Here is a 16,611-nt window from a genome sequence, read left to right on the forward strand (position 1 = left end):
ACCATGTAGATTCACCATGTAGATTAACCATTTATATTCACCATGTAGATTCACCATATATATTCACCATGTATATTCACCCTGTAGATTCACCATGTAGATTCACCATGTATATTCACCATGAAGATTCACCATTTATATTCACCATGTATATTCACCATGAAGATTCACCATGTAGATTCACCATGTATATTCACCATTTATATTTACCATGTAGATTCACCATTTATATTCACCATGTATATTCACCATGAAGATTCACCATGTAGATTCACCATGTATATTCACCATGTATATTCACCGTGTATATTCACCATGTAGATTCACCATTTATATTCACCATGTATATTCACCATGTAGATTCACCATGTATATTCACCATGAAGATTCACCATTTATATTCACCATGTATATTCACCATGCATATTCACCATGAAGATTCACCATTTATATTCACCATGTATATTAACCATGTAGATTCACCATTTATATTCACCATGTATATTCACCATGAAAATTCACCATGTAGATTCACCATGTATATTCACCATTTATATTCACCATGAAGATTCACCATGTATATTCACCATGTATATTCACCATGTAGATTCACCATTTATATTCACCATGAAGATTCACCATTTATATTCACCATTTATATTCACCATGTAGATTCACCATTTATATTCACCATTTATATTCACCATGTATATTCACCATGAAAATTCACCATGTAGATTCACCATGTAGATTCACCATTTATATTCACCATGAAGATTCACCATGTATATTCACCATGTATATTCACCATGTAGATTCACCATTTATATTCACCATGAAGATTCACCATTTATATTCACCATTTATATTCACCATGTAGATTCACCATTTATATTCACCATGTATATTCACCATGAAGATTCACCATTTATATTCACCATTTATATTCACCATGTAGATTCACCATTTATATTCACCATGTAGATTCACCATTTATATTCACCATGTATATTCACCATGTATATTCACCATTTATATTCACCATTTATATTCACCATGTATATTCACCATGTATATTCACCATGTATATTCACCATTTATATTCACCATGAAGATTCACCATGTATATTCACCATGTATATTCACCATGTAGATTCATCATGTATATTCACCATTTATATTCACCATGTATATTCATCATGTATATTCACGATGTATTTTCACCATGTATATTCACCATTTATATTCACCATTTATATTCACCATGTATATTCACCCTGTAGATTCACCATTTATATTCACCATGTAGATTCACAATGTATATTAACCATTTCTATTCACCATGTATATTCACCATTTATATTCACCATGTATATTCACCATTTATATTCACCATGTATATTCACCATGTAGATTCACCATGTATATTCACCATGTATATTCATCATGTCCATTCACCATTTATATTCACCATGTATATTCATCATTTATATTCACCATTTATATTCACCATGTATATTCACCATTTATATTCACCATGTATATTCACCATTTATATTCACCCTGTAGATTCACCATGTATATTCACCATTTATATTCACCATTTATATTCACCATTTATATTCACCCTGTAGATTCACCATGTATATTCACGATTTATATTCACCATGTATATTCACTATTTATATTCACCATGTATATTCACCATTTATATTCACCCTGTAGATTCACCATGTATATTCACCATGTATATTCACCATTTATATTCACCATGTATATTCACCTTTTATATTCACCATGTATATTCACCATTTATATTCACCATGTATATTCACCATGTATATTCATCATGTATATTCACCATGTAGATTCACCATGTATATTCACCATTTATATTCACCATGTATATTGACCCTGTAGATTCACCATGTATAATCACCATGTATATTCATCATGTATATTCACCATGTAGAGTCACCATGTATATTCACTATTTATATTCACCATGTATATTCACCATTTATATTCACCATGTATATTCACCATTTATATTCACCATGTATATTCACCATGTAGATTCACCATGTATATTCACCATGTATATTCATCATGTATATTCACCATTTATATTCCCCATGTATATTCATCATTTATATTCACCATGTATATTCATCATGTATATTCACCATGTAGATTCACCATGTATATTCACCATTTATATTTACCATATATATTCACCATGTATATTCACCATTTATATTCACCATGTATATTCACCATGTAGATTCACCATGTATATTCACCATGTATATTCATCATGTATATTCACTATTTATATTCACCATGTATATTCACCATTTATATTCACCATGTATATTCACCATTTATATTCACCATGTATATTCACCATTTATATTCACCCTGTAGATTCACCATGTATATTCACCATGTATATTCACCATTTATATTCACCATGTATATTCACCATTTATATTCACCATTTATATTCACCATTTATATTCACCATGTATATTCACCATTTATATTCACCATGTAGATTCACCCTGTATATTCACCATGTAGATTCACCATGTATATTCACCATGTATATTCACCATTTATATTCACCATTTATATTCACCATGTAGATTCACCCTGTATATTCACCATGTAGATTCACCCTGTATATTCACCATGTATATTCACCATTTATATTCACCCTGTAGATTCACCATGTATATTCACCATGTATATTCACCATTTATATTCACCATGTATATTCACCATTTATATTCACCATTTATATTCACCATTTATATTCACCATGTAGATTCACCCTGTATATTCACCATGTAGATTCACCCTGTATATTCACCATTTATATTCACCATTTATATTCACCCTGTAGATTCACCATTTATATTCAGCATGTAGATTCACCCTGTATATTCACCATGTAGATTCACCATGTATATTCACCATGTAGATTGACTCTGTATATTCACCATGTAGATTCACAATGTATATTCACCATGTAGATTCACCATTTATATTCACCCTGTAGATTCACCCTGTATATTCACCCTGTATATTCACCCTGTAGATTCACCATTTATATTCACCATGTAGATTCACCATTTATATTCACCCTGTAGATTCACCCGGTATATTCACCATGTAGATTCACCATGTATATTCACCATGTAGATTCACCATGTATCTTCACCTTGTAGAGTCACCATGTATATTCACCATGTAGATTCACCATGTAGATTCACCATGTATATTGACCATGTAAATTCACCCTGTAGATTCACCATGTATATTCACCATGTAGATTCACCATGTATATTCACCATGTTTATTCACCCTGCAGATTCACCATTTATATTCACCATGTAGATTCACCATGTAGATTCACCATGTAGATTCACCCTGTATATTCACCCTGCAGATTCACCATTTATATTCACCATGTAGATTAAACCATGTATATTCACCATGTAGATTAATCATGTATATTAACCCTGTAGATTCACCATGTATATTCACCATGTAGATTCACCATGTAGATTCACCATGTATATTCACCATGTAGATTCACCATGTACATTCATCATGTAGATTCCCCCTGTATATTCACCATGTATATTCACCATGTAGATTCACCATGTATATTCACCATGTAGATTCACCCTGTATATTCAGCCTGCATATTCACCATTTATATTCACCATGTAGATTCACCATGTAGATTCACCATGTAGATTCACCATTTATATTCACCCTGTAGATTCACCATGTATATTCACAATGTAGATTCATAATGTATATTCACCATGTAGATTAATCATGTATATTAACCCGGTAGATTTACCATGTATATTCACCATGTAGATTCATCATGTATATTCACCATGTAGATTCACCATTTATATTCACCATGAATATTCACCATGTATATTCTCCATGTATATTCACCATGTAGATTCACCATTTATATTCACCATTTATATTCACCATTTATATTCACCATGTATATTCACCATGTAGATTCACCATGTAGATTCATCATGTATATTCACCATGTAGATTCACCATTTATATTCACCATGAATATTCACCATTTATATTCACCATGTATATTCACCATGTATATTCACCATGTAGATTCATCATGTATATTCACCATGTAGATTCACCATTTATATTCATCACGTATATTCACCATGTATATTCATCATGTGTATTCACCATTTATATTCACCATGTATATTCACCATTTATATTCACCATTTATATTCACCATTTATATTCACCATGTATATTCACCATGTATATTCACCATTTATATTCACCATGTATATTCACCATGTATATTCACCATTTATATTCACCATGTATATTCACCATGTAGATTCACTATGTATATTCACCATGTATATTCATTATGTATATTCACCATGTAGATTCACCATGTATATTCACCATGTATATTCACCATTTATATTCACCATGTATATTCACCATTTATATTCACCATTTATATTCACCATTTATATTCACCATGTAGATTCACCATGTAGATTCACCATGTATATTCACCATGTATATTCACCCTGTAGATTCACCATATATATTCACCATGTAGATTCACCATTTATATTCACCATTTATATTCACCATGTATATTCACCATGTAGATTCACCATTTATATTCATCATGTATATTCACCATGTATATTCATCATGTGTATTCACTATTTATATTCACCATGTATATTCACAATTTATATTCACCATTTATATTCACCATGTATATTCACCATGTAGATTCACCATGTATATTCACCATGTATATCCCTCATGTATATTCACCATGTAGATTCACCATTTATATTCACCATGTATATTATCCATTTATAATCACCATTTATATTCACTATTTATATTCACCATTTATATTCACCATTTATATTCACCATTTATATTCACCATGTATATTCACCATTTATATTCACCATGTATATTCACCATTTATATTCACCATGTATATTCACCATTTATATTAACCATTTATATTCACCCTGTAGATTCACCATGTATATTCACCATGTATATCCATCATGTATATTCACCATGTAGATTCACCATGTATATTCACCATTTATATTCACCATTTATATTCACCATGTATATTCACGATTTATATTCACCATGTATATTCACCATTTATATTCACCATGTATATTCACCCTGTAGATTCACCATGTATATTCACCATGTGTATTCATCATGTATATTCACCATGTAGATTCACCATGTATATTCACCATTTATATTCACCATGTATATTCACCATTTATATTCACCATGTATATTCACCATGTATATTCACCATGTAGATTCACCATGTATATTCACCATGTAGATTCACCATGTATATTCACCATTTATATTCACCATGTATATTCACGATTTATATTCACCATGTATATTCACCATTTATATTCACCATGTATATTCACCATGTATATTCACCCTGTAGATTCACCATGTATATTCACCATGTGTATTCATCATGTATATTCACCATGTAGATTCACCATGTATATTCACCATTTATATTCACCATGTATATTCACCATTTATATTCACCATGTATATTCACCATGTATATTCACCATGTAGATTCACCATGTATATTCACCATGTAGATTCACCATGTAGATTCACCATGTATATTCACCATGTAGATTCACCCTGTAGATTCACCATGTATATTCACCATGTAGATTCACCATGTATATTCACCATTTATATTCACCATGTATATTCACCATGTAGATTCACCATGTATATTCACCATGTATATTCACCATTTATATTCACCATTTATATTCACCATGTATATTCACCATTTATATTCACCATTTATATTCACCATGTATATTCACCATTTATATTCACCATGTATATTCACCATTTATATTCACCCTGTAGATTCACCATGTATATTCACCATGTGTATTCACCATTTATATTCACCATGTATATTCACCATTTATATTCACCATGTATATTCACCATTTATATTCACCCTGTATATTCACCCTGTAGATTCACCATGTATATTCACCATGTATATTCATCATGTATATTCACCATGTAGATTCACCATGTATATTCACCATTTATATTCACCATGTATATTCACCCTGTAGATTCACAATGTATATTCACCATGTATATTCATCATGTATATTCACCATGTAGATTCACCATGTATATTCACCATTTATATTCACCATGTATATTCACCATGTATATTCAACATGTATATTCACCATGTATATTCATCATGTATATTCACCATTTATATTCACCATGTATATTCATCATTTATATTCACCATGTATATTCATCATGTATATTCACCATGTAGATTCACCATGTATATTCACCATTTATATTCACCATTTATATTCACCATGTATATTCACCATTTATATTCATCATGTATATTCACCATGTATATTCACCATTTATATTCACCATGTATATTCACCCTGTAGATTCACCATGTATATTCACCATGTATATTCATCATGTATATTCACCATGTAGATTCACCATGTATATTCACCATTTATATTCACCATGTATATTCACCATTTAAATTAACCATGTATATTCATCATGTATATTCACCATTTAAATTAACCATGTAGATTCACCATGTATATTCACCATTTAAATTAACCATGTATATTCATCATGTATATTCACCATGTATATTCATCATGTATATTCATCATGTATATTCACCATTTATATTCATCATGTATATTCACCATTTATATTCACCATGTATATTCACCATTTATATGCACCATGTATATTCACCCTGTAGATTCACCATGTATATTCACCATGTATATTAATCATGTACATTCACCATGTAGATTCACCATGTATATTCACCATTTATATTCACCATGTATATTCACCATGTATATTCACCATGTAGATTCACCATGTATATTCACCATGTATATTCATCATGTATATTCACTATTTTTATTCACCATGTAGATTCACCATGTATATTCACCATGTATATTCATCATGTATATTCACCATGTAGATTCACCATGTATATTCACCATTTATATTCACCATGTATATTCACCATTTATATTCACCATGAAGATTGACCATATATATTCACCATGTATATTCACCATGTATATTCACCATGAAGATTCACCATGTATATTCACCATGTATATTCACCATGTATATTCATCATGTATATTCAGCATTTATATTCACCATTTATATTCATCATGTATATTCACGATTTATATTCACCATGTATATTCACCATTTATATTCACCATTTATATTCATCATCTATATTCACCATTTATATTCACCATGTATATTCACCATTTATATTCACCATGTATATTCACCCTGTAGATTCACCATGTATATTCACCATGTATATTCATCATGTATATTCACCATGTAGATTCACCATGTATATTCACCATTTATATTCACCATGTATATTCACCATTTAAATTAACCATGTATATTCATCATGTATATTCACCATTTAAATTAACCATGTAGATTCACCATGTATATTCACCATTTAAATTAACCATGTATATTCATCATGTATATTCACCATGTATATTCATCATGTATATTCATCATGTATATTCACCATTTATATTCATCATGTATATTCACCATTTATATTCACCATGTATATTCACCATTTATATGCACCATGTATATTCACCCTGTAGATTCACCATGTATATTCACCATGTATATTCATCATGTATATTCACCATGTAGATTCACCATGTATATTCACCATTTATATTCACCATGTATATTCACCATGTATATTCACCATGTAGATTCACCATGTATATTCACCATGTATATTCATCATGTATATTCACTATTTTTATTCACCATGTAGATTCACCATGTATATTCACCATGTATATTCATCATGTATATTCACCATGTAGATTCACCATGTATATTCACCATTTATATTCACCATGTATATTCACCATTTATATTCACCATGAAGATTCACCATATATATTCACCATGTATATTCACCATGTATATTCACCATGAAGATTCACCATGTATATTCACCATGTATATTCACCATGTATATTCATCATGTATATTCAGCATTTATATTCACCATTTATATTCATCATGTATATTCACGATTTATATTCACCATGTATATTCACCATTTATATTCACCATTTATATTCATCATCTATATTCACCATTTATATTCATCATGTATATTCACCATTTATATTCACCATGTATATTCACCATTTATATTCACCATGTAGATTCACCATGTATATTCACCATGTAGATTCACCATGTATATTCACCATTTATATTCACCATGTATATTCACCATTTATATTCACCATGTATAGTCACCATTTATATTCACCATGTATATTCATCATTTATATCCACCATTTATATCCACCATGTATATTCACCATTTATATTCACCATGTATATTCACCATTTATATTAACCATTTATATTCACCATTTATATGCACCATGTATATTCACCCTGTAGATTCACCATGTATATTCACCATGTATATTCATCATTTATATTCACCCTGTAGATTCACCATGTATGTTCACCATTTATATTCACCATGTATATTCACCCTGTATATTCACCATTTATATTCACCCTGTAGATTCACCATGTAGATTCACCATGTAGATTTGGGAATTCTTTTTCATTAACCGAATTACTCCTATGATTACAGGAATGATGGAGATCTTTCTAAGATTCCAGTTTCTTTTCATGTTGTACATAAGATATTGGTACTGAGTTATCTCCCGTCTCTCACCTCTGTTTAAACTAACATGTTTGTGTTGAGAAGCTTCTGTGGTTGCCCTTCACTCCTGATCTGAAATGGAACACATACATCAAATCTCTTGCCAAGGTCACTAGGAAAATGGTTGGATCATTCTACCGCACCAGTAGGTACCTCAATCTTGATGCAATTCACCATGTATATTCACCATTTATATTCACCATTTATATTCACCCTGTAGATTCACCATGTATATTCACCATGTAGATTCACCATGTATATTCACCATGTATATTCACTATGTAGATTCACCATGTAGATTCACCATGTAGATTCACCATGTATATTCACCATGTATATTCACCATGTAGATTCACCCTGTATATTCACCATGTATATTCACCATGTATATTCACCATGTATATTCACCCTGTAGATTCACCATGTATATTCACCATGTAGATTCACCATGTATATTCACCATGTAGATTCACCATGTATATTCACCATTTAGATTCACCATGTAGATTCACCATGTATATTCACCCTGTATATTCACCATGTATATTCACCATGTATATTCACAATGTATATTCACCATTTATATTCACCATGTAGATTCACCATGTATATTCACCATGTATATTCACCCTGTATATTCACCATGTATATTCACCATGTAGATTCACCATGTATATTCACCATTTAGATTCACCATGTAGATTCACCATGTATATTCACCATGTAGATTCACCATGTATATTCACCCTGTAGATTCACCATGTATATTCACCATGTATATTCACCATCTATATTCGCCCTGTATATTCACCATGTATATTCACCATGTAGATTCACCATGTATATTCACCATGTATATTCACCATGTAGATTCACCATTTAGATTCACCATGTAGATTCACCATGTAGATTCACCATGTATTTTCATCATGTACATTCACCATGTAGATTCACCATGTAGATTCACCATGTAGATTCATCATGTAGATTTGGGAATTTTTTTTCATTAACCTAATTACTCCTATGATTACAGGAATGATGGAGATCTTTCTAAGATTCCAGTTTCTTTTCATGTTGTACATAAGATATTGGTACTGAGTTATCTCCCGTCTCTGACCTCTGTTTAAACTAACATGTTTGTGTTGAGAAGCTTCTGTAGTTGCCCTTCACTCCTGATCTGAAATGGAACACATACATCAAATCTCTTGCCAAGGTCACTAGAAAAATGGTTGGATCATTCTACCGCACCAGTAGGTACCTCAATCTTGATGCAATTTACCATGTATATTCACCATTTATATTCACCATTTATATTCACCCTGTAGATTCACCATGTATATTCACCATGTAGATTCACCATGTATATTCACCATGTATATTCACTATGTAGATTCACCATGTATATTCACCATGTATATTCACCATGTATATTCACCATTTATATTCACCATGTATATTCACCATTTATATTCACCATGTAGATTCACCATGTATATTCACCATGTAGATTCACCATGTATATTCACCATTTATATTCACCATGTATATTCACCATTTATATTCACCATGTATAGTCACCATTTATATTCACCATGTATATTCATCATTTATATCCACCATTTATATTCACCATGTATATTCACCATTTATATTCACCATGTATATTCACCATTTATATTCACCATTTATATTCACCATTTATATGCACCATGTATATTCACCCTGTAGATTCACCATGTATATTCATCATTTATATTCACCCTGTAGATTCACCATGTATGTTCACTATTTATATTCACCATGTATATTCACCCTGTATATTCACCATTTATATTCACCCTGTAGATTCACCATGTAGATTCACCATGTAGATTTGGGAATTCTTTTTCATTAACCGAATTACTCCTATGATTACAGGAATGATGGAGATCTTTCTAAGATTCCAGTTTCTTTTCATGTTGTACATAAGATATTGGTACTGAGTTATCTCCCGTCTCTCACCTCTGTTTAAACTAACATGTTTGTGTTGAGAAGCTTCTGTGGTTGCCCTTCACTCCTGATCTGAAATGGAACACATACATCAAATCTCTTGCCAAGGTCACTAGAAAAATGGTTGGATCATTCTACCGCACCAGCAGGTACCTCAATCTTGATGCAATTCACCATGTATATTCACCATTTATATTCACCATTTATATTCACCCTGTAGATTCACCATGTATATTCACCATGTAGATTCACCATGTATATTCACCATGTATATTCACTATGTAGATTCACCATGTAGATTCACCATGTAGATTCACCATTTATATTCACCATGTAGATTCACCATGTAGATTCACCCTGTATATTCACCATGTATATTCACCATGTATATTCACCATGTATATTCACCATGTATATTCACCCTGTAGATTCACCATGTATATTCACCATGTATATTCACCATGTAGATTCACCATGTATATTCACCATTTAGATTCACCATGTAGATTCACCATGTATATTCACCCTGTATATTCACCATGTATATTCACCATGTATATTCATCATGTATATTCACCATTTATATTCACCATGTAGATTCACCATGTATATTCACCATGTATATTCACCCTGTATATTCACCATGTATATTCACCATGTAGATTCACCATGTATATTCACCATTTAGATTCACCATGTAGATTCACCATGTATATTCACCATGTAGATTCACCATGTATATTCACCCTGTAGATTCACCATGTATATTCACCATGTATATTCACCATCTATATTCACCCTGTATATTCACCATGTATATTCACCATGTAGATTCACCATGTATATTCACCATGTATATTCACCATGTAGATTCACCATGTAGATTCACCATGTATATTCACCATTTAGATTCACCATGTAGATTCACCATGTAGATTCACCATGTAGATTCACCATGTAGATTCACCATGTAGATTTGGGAATTTTTTTTCATTAACCTAATTACTCCTATGATTACAGGAATGATGGAGATCTTTCTAAGATTCCAGTTTCTTTTCATGTTGTACATAAGATATTGGTACTGAGTTATCTCCCGTCTCTGACCTCTGTTTAAACTAACATGTTTGTGTTGAGAAGCTTCTGTTGTTGCCCTTCACTCCTGATCTGAAATGGAACACATACATCAAATCTCTTTCCAAGGTCACTAGAAAAATGGTTGGATCATTCTACCGCACCAGTAGGTACCTCAATCTTGATGCAATTTACCATGTATATTCACCATTTATATTCACCATTTATATTCACCCTGTAGATTCACCATGTATATTCACCATGTAGATTCACCATGTATATTCACCATGTATATTCACTATGTAGATTCACCATGTAGATTCACCATGTAGATTCACCATGTATATTCACCATGTATATTCACCATGTAGATTCACCCTGTATATTCACCATGTAGATTCACCATGTATATTCACCATGTATATTCACCATGTATATTCACCATGTATATTCACCCTGTAGATTCACCATGTATATTCACCATGTATATTCACCATGTATATTCACCATGTAGATTCACCATGTATATTCACCATTTAGATTCACCATGTAGATTCACCATGTATATTCACCATTTAGATTCACCATGTAGATTCACCATGTAGATTCACCATGTATATTCATCATGTACCTTCACCATGTAGATTCACCATGTAGATTCACCATGTAGATTCACCATGTAGATTTGGGAATTTTTTTTCATTAACCTAATTACTCCTATGATTACAGGAATGATGGAGATCTTTCTAAGATTCCAGTTTCTTTTCATGTTGTACATAAGATATTGGTACTGAGTTATCTCCCCCCTCTAACCTCTGTTTAAACTAACATGTTTGTGTTGAGAAGCTTCTGTGGTTGCCCTTCACTCCTGATCTGAAATGGAACGCATACATCAAATCCGTTGCCAAGGTCACTAGAAAAATGGTTGGATCATTCTACCGCTCCAGTAGGTACCTCAATCTTGATGCAATTCTCTACCTGAATAAGAAGCAAGTACGCCCTAAAATTGAATATTGTTGACATTTTTGGGGAGGAACTGCTCAGAGCACTCTTTTTTGTCTTGACACAAAAACGACTTTGAAATTTGGTGGGCGATGACCTTTTCTCTTCTCTGCTACTTCTTGCTCATAGGAGAGATATTGCAAGCCTCTCTCTGTTCTACCGTTATTTTAATGGCAGGTGTTCGTAAGTCATTTGCAACAAACACCCAATTAACTACAAAACTATCGGCAATTTCTTTTACTCTTTATATCTGTGCGTTAAAGTAAATGGAAATTACATGCACAGTTTTTTCCTACAACTGCTTCTCTGTGGAACAGCTTCTCAGCTGACTATAACATCGTCGTTTTCAAGTCCAATTTAAACGCGTTCTTGATAAGCTGTCATCTAAAATAAATTAACATACAATTTCCTCCATCACTAACGTATTAACCCTTATCCTTGAATGACCCCCGGGACTAGATCAGGGATGACTCTACAGTGTTGGGGGTTTTGCATAATTCCCTCAAACAATAAATGAAAAAGAAATACACTACGAAATGATGTAAAATAAACTTTTGTTTATTTTTTGTTGAAAGAAAAGAAATTACATTTTTTTCGTGTATAAATGTGGCAGTTTGTACAAAAAGGAAGAAAGTAACGAATTGAGAATGTGAGAGAAAAAGAAATAGACGACGTGTTGCAGGCGAGATAAGAGAAAGAGAGAGTCAAGCAATGTTCCTTGATGCCTATTGTGTGTGCTACTGTATTTGCTCTGCATGCGTGCTATCCGTGTCCTCTCTCTCTCTCTCTCTCTCTCTGTCTGCCTCAAGAAGTTCTTTTTGGTCTTTTTATATTTTTAAGAGGCTCTAGAAACTAGCAGAAATAAGCTTTTTTCTTGAGCCCTGATTGGTCACAAATTCATAATTTTAGCAAGGCGAGTGTTTTCTACAACGTCGGCCATTTTTCAAGAGTCCTGCTTTTTGACCCCAAGAGATTTGGTGTGGGTGAATACGATAATGCCCACACAAATTAATTTTTAGAAACACCCATGTGTGAATAGATTTTAATGTGTGTGTGTGATTTGGAAATATAAAATAAGAAACAGCACAACGGTAAAAAAAACAAAACAAAAACAAACACAAAAAAAAACAAAAAAAGCATTGACTGTGGATTACCAGGGACCAAATCAGCGCAGTGGAAGAAAAAAATTTTCTTTCTTTCATTTTGATTGATAGTTTGTGCAAAAAACAACAGTGTGTAGGAGTGAACTTAAGTGACCTCAGCCCACATACTACTACCATGAAGAAAAGACATTGTTTCTTTAATCCTCTCTTTCTCTAAAAGAACTCAACTAACCAAGATACCCAAAAATCTATTCCCACACACACACACACACACACACACACTCTCTCTTTCTTTCTCTCTCTCTCTCTCTCTCTCTCTCTCTCTCTCTCTCTCTCTCTCTCTATCTATCTCTTTGACCGATGATTGACCTAAAATGGATTGACAGTCAGTCTCCAGGCTTCTACGTTGTCACACGTGTCCTGCGCGAAGAGCAGACACAGAATCTTAAAAGTATGTAAAAACTAAGAAAATAAAATATTCCTCTCAAGCTAATATTTGTATCCACTTTGTCAGTTATAACAACCAATAAACAAATATTACAATGGTGACCCGGCAAAAAGGACATTACAACCTCAAAAAACAAACTAATTTTACCCAGGACTGAAAGGAAAGAAACACTTGTTGGAGTTTTCAGGAAAATTACAAGTAACTGTTATTTCACATCACAAACGTTTTCAAAGAGAACCTTCAACGTAAGTAAAACAAACTATATGTTTTTTTTCCACCTTTCTTCGGTTAAAAGAAAAATACTAGAATATATTTTTACATACACAAAAAAAAAAAAATTTAAAATGGAAGAAGCCTCCTTACAACAAATTACAATAAAACTGCCGGAATTCATGGAAACAGCAGTGAATCGCTGGTTTTCCATTCTGGAAGTGCAATTCCATCTGCGGAACATTATAAATTCGACAACAAAATTTTATACGGTCATATCAGCTCTGCCTACAGAAGTGGTAACAAAAATACCGCTTCATATTTTAAACGAAAAGGACTATGAGGAACTGAAATGCTCCTTAATTGAAGTGAATGAAAGAACGAAGCCTGAGTTGCTAGACAAGTTAATGTCTACAAACACAATAACAGGCCGTCCATCAGCATATTTACAGGAGATGCTCTCTATAGCAAAAAGGATAGGCGTCGGCGAAGAAATTGTTCTTCATAAATTTCTTCAGGCCTTACCTGCAACAATTTCCCCCGTCATTGCCTCTCAAAAAGAACTAAATTCATCCCAACTTGGAAAATTAGCGGACAAATTAATGCCCTTATTAAATAACATGTGCGGAACAGCAACAGCATTCACCACTCAGCAGCAGCACACAGAAAGGAATAAAAACGTCCGTATACCGATAGGAATAAACCCTATTTCCACTAACAAAAAACTAAAATATGCAGAGCGTACCTCTACTTTGCTGAGCAGGCAAGAACCTGCAAACCGTGGTGTAAATGGCCAAAGAAACAGAACATCAAAATGTTATCAAGCTCGCGTCCACCCACACCACCACCAACAGCCTCGGAAAACTAGTAGCGCGAACCGTGTCAGTCCCTTTGAGTTCGCTGCTACTACAAATCAAAGCAAGATTAGGGACAACAATTTTACAATTTATAGTAGACACTCAATAATACCGACGTCCGCGTTAAAAGGCGTGACGTTATATCCAACACCAGTATCACTCTCCACCGCCAACAGAGAGAAAATAAAATGCCATGGCCAAGTTAACCTGGAGATTGCAATACCAAGCTTAAGAAGGATCTTTTCATGGACATTCGTGGTCGCTGATATCACCAATCCCCTCCTCGGAATTGACTTTCTAAATAACTTTGGCCTCACTATCGACTGCAAAAACAGGACAATTTATGACCCAACAACAGCCACTAAAAAGAAGTCGTTATTAAACACTACTGCTCCTGTAAATGTGGTCATAAACGAAGCAAATATACACACATTTATTAAAACAAGCTTAGATAAATACCCAGAAATTATCTCTCCTCACACCAACAAAAACAATAACTACTGCGGTATTTATCACAGAATCGACACAGGTAGTCACTCACCAGTTTTTGCTAAATCCAGACAACTGTCTGCTGAAAAGCTGACTGCTACAAAAGAAGAATTTAAGACTAATAAATGAAGGAGTAATAACCCCTTCAGATAGCGAATGGTCAAGCCCACTACATCTAGTACCTAAACAGAGTGGAGGATATCGCTGCTGTGGAGACTACCGTGCCTTAAAAAGTATCACTAAAAGTGATATATACCCCATCCCTAATATTAATTCCTTTACTACTAAACTCGCTGATACGATTTTCAAAAATTGATTTAATTTCAGCCTATCATCAAATTAAAATGCACCCAGATGATATTCCAAAAACTGCAGTTATTTCGTCAATGGTACGATATCAATATGAATTTATGCCGTTTGTATTAAAGAAATATATGGACAGAATCTTAATATTAATTCCTTTACTACTAAACTCGCTGATACATGGACAGAATCTTTCGAGATATCGACTGC

The sequence above is a fragment of the Euprymna scolopes genome, chromosome 27 (genome assembly GCF_053919585.1).
Source record: "Euprymna scolopes isolate OS-2025 chromosome 27, ASM5391958v1, whole genome shotgun sequence".
NCBI lineage: Eukaryota > Metazoa > Mollusca > Cephalopoda > Sepiida > Sepiolidae > Euprymna > Euprymna scolopes.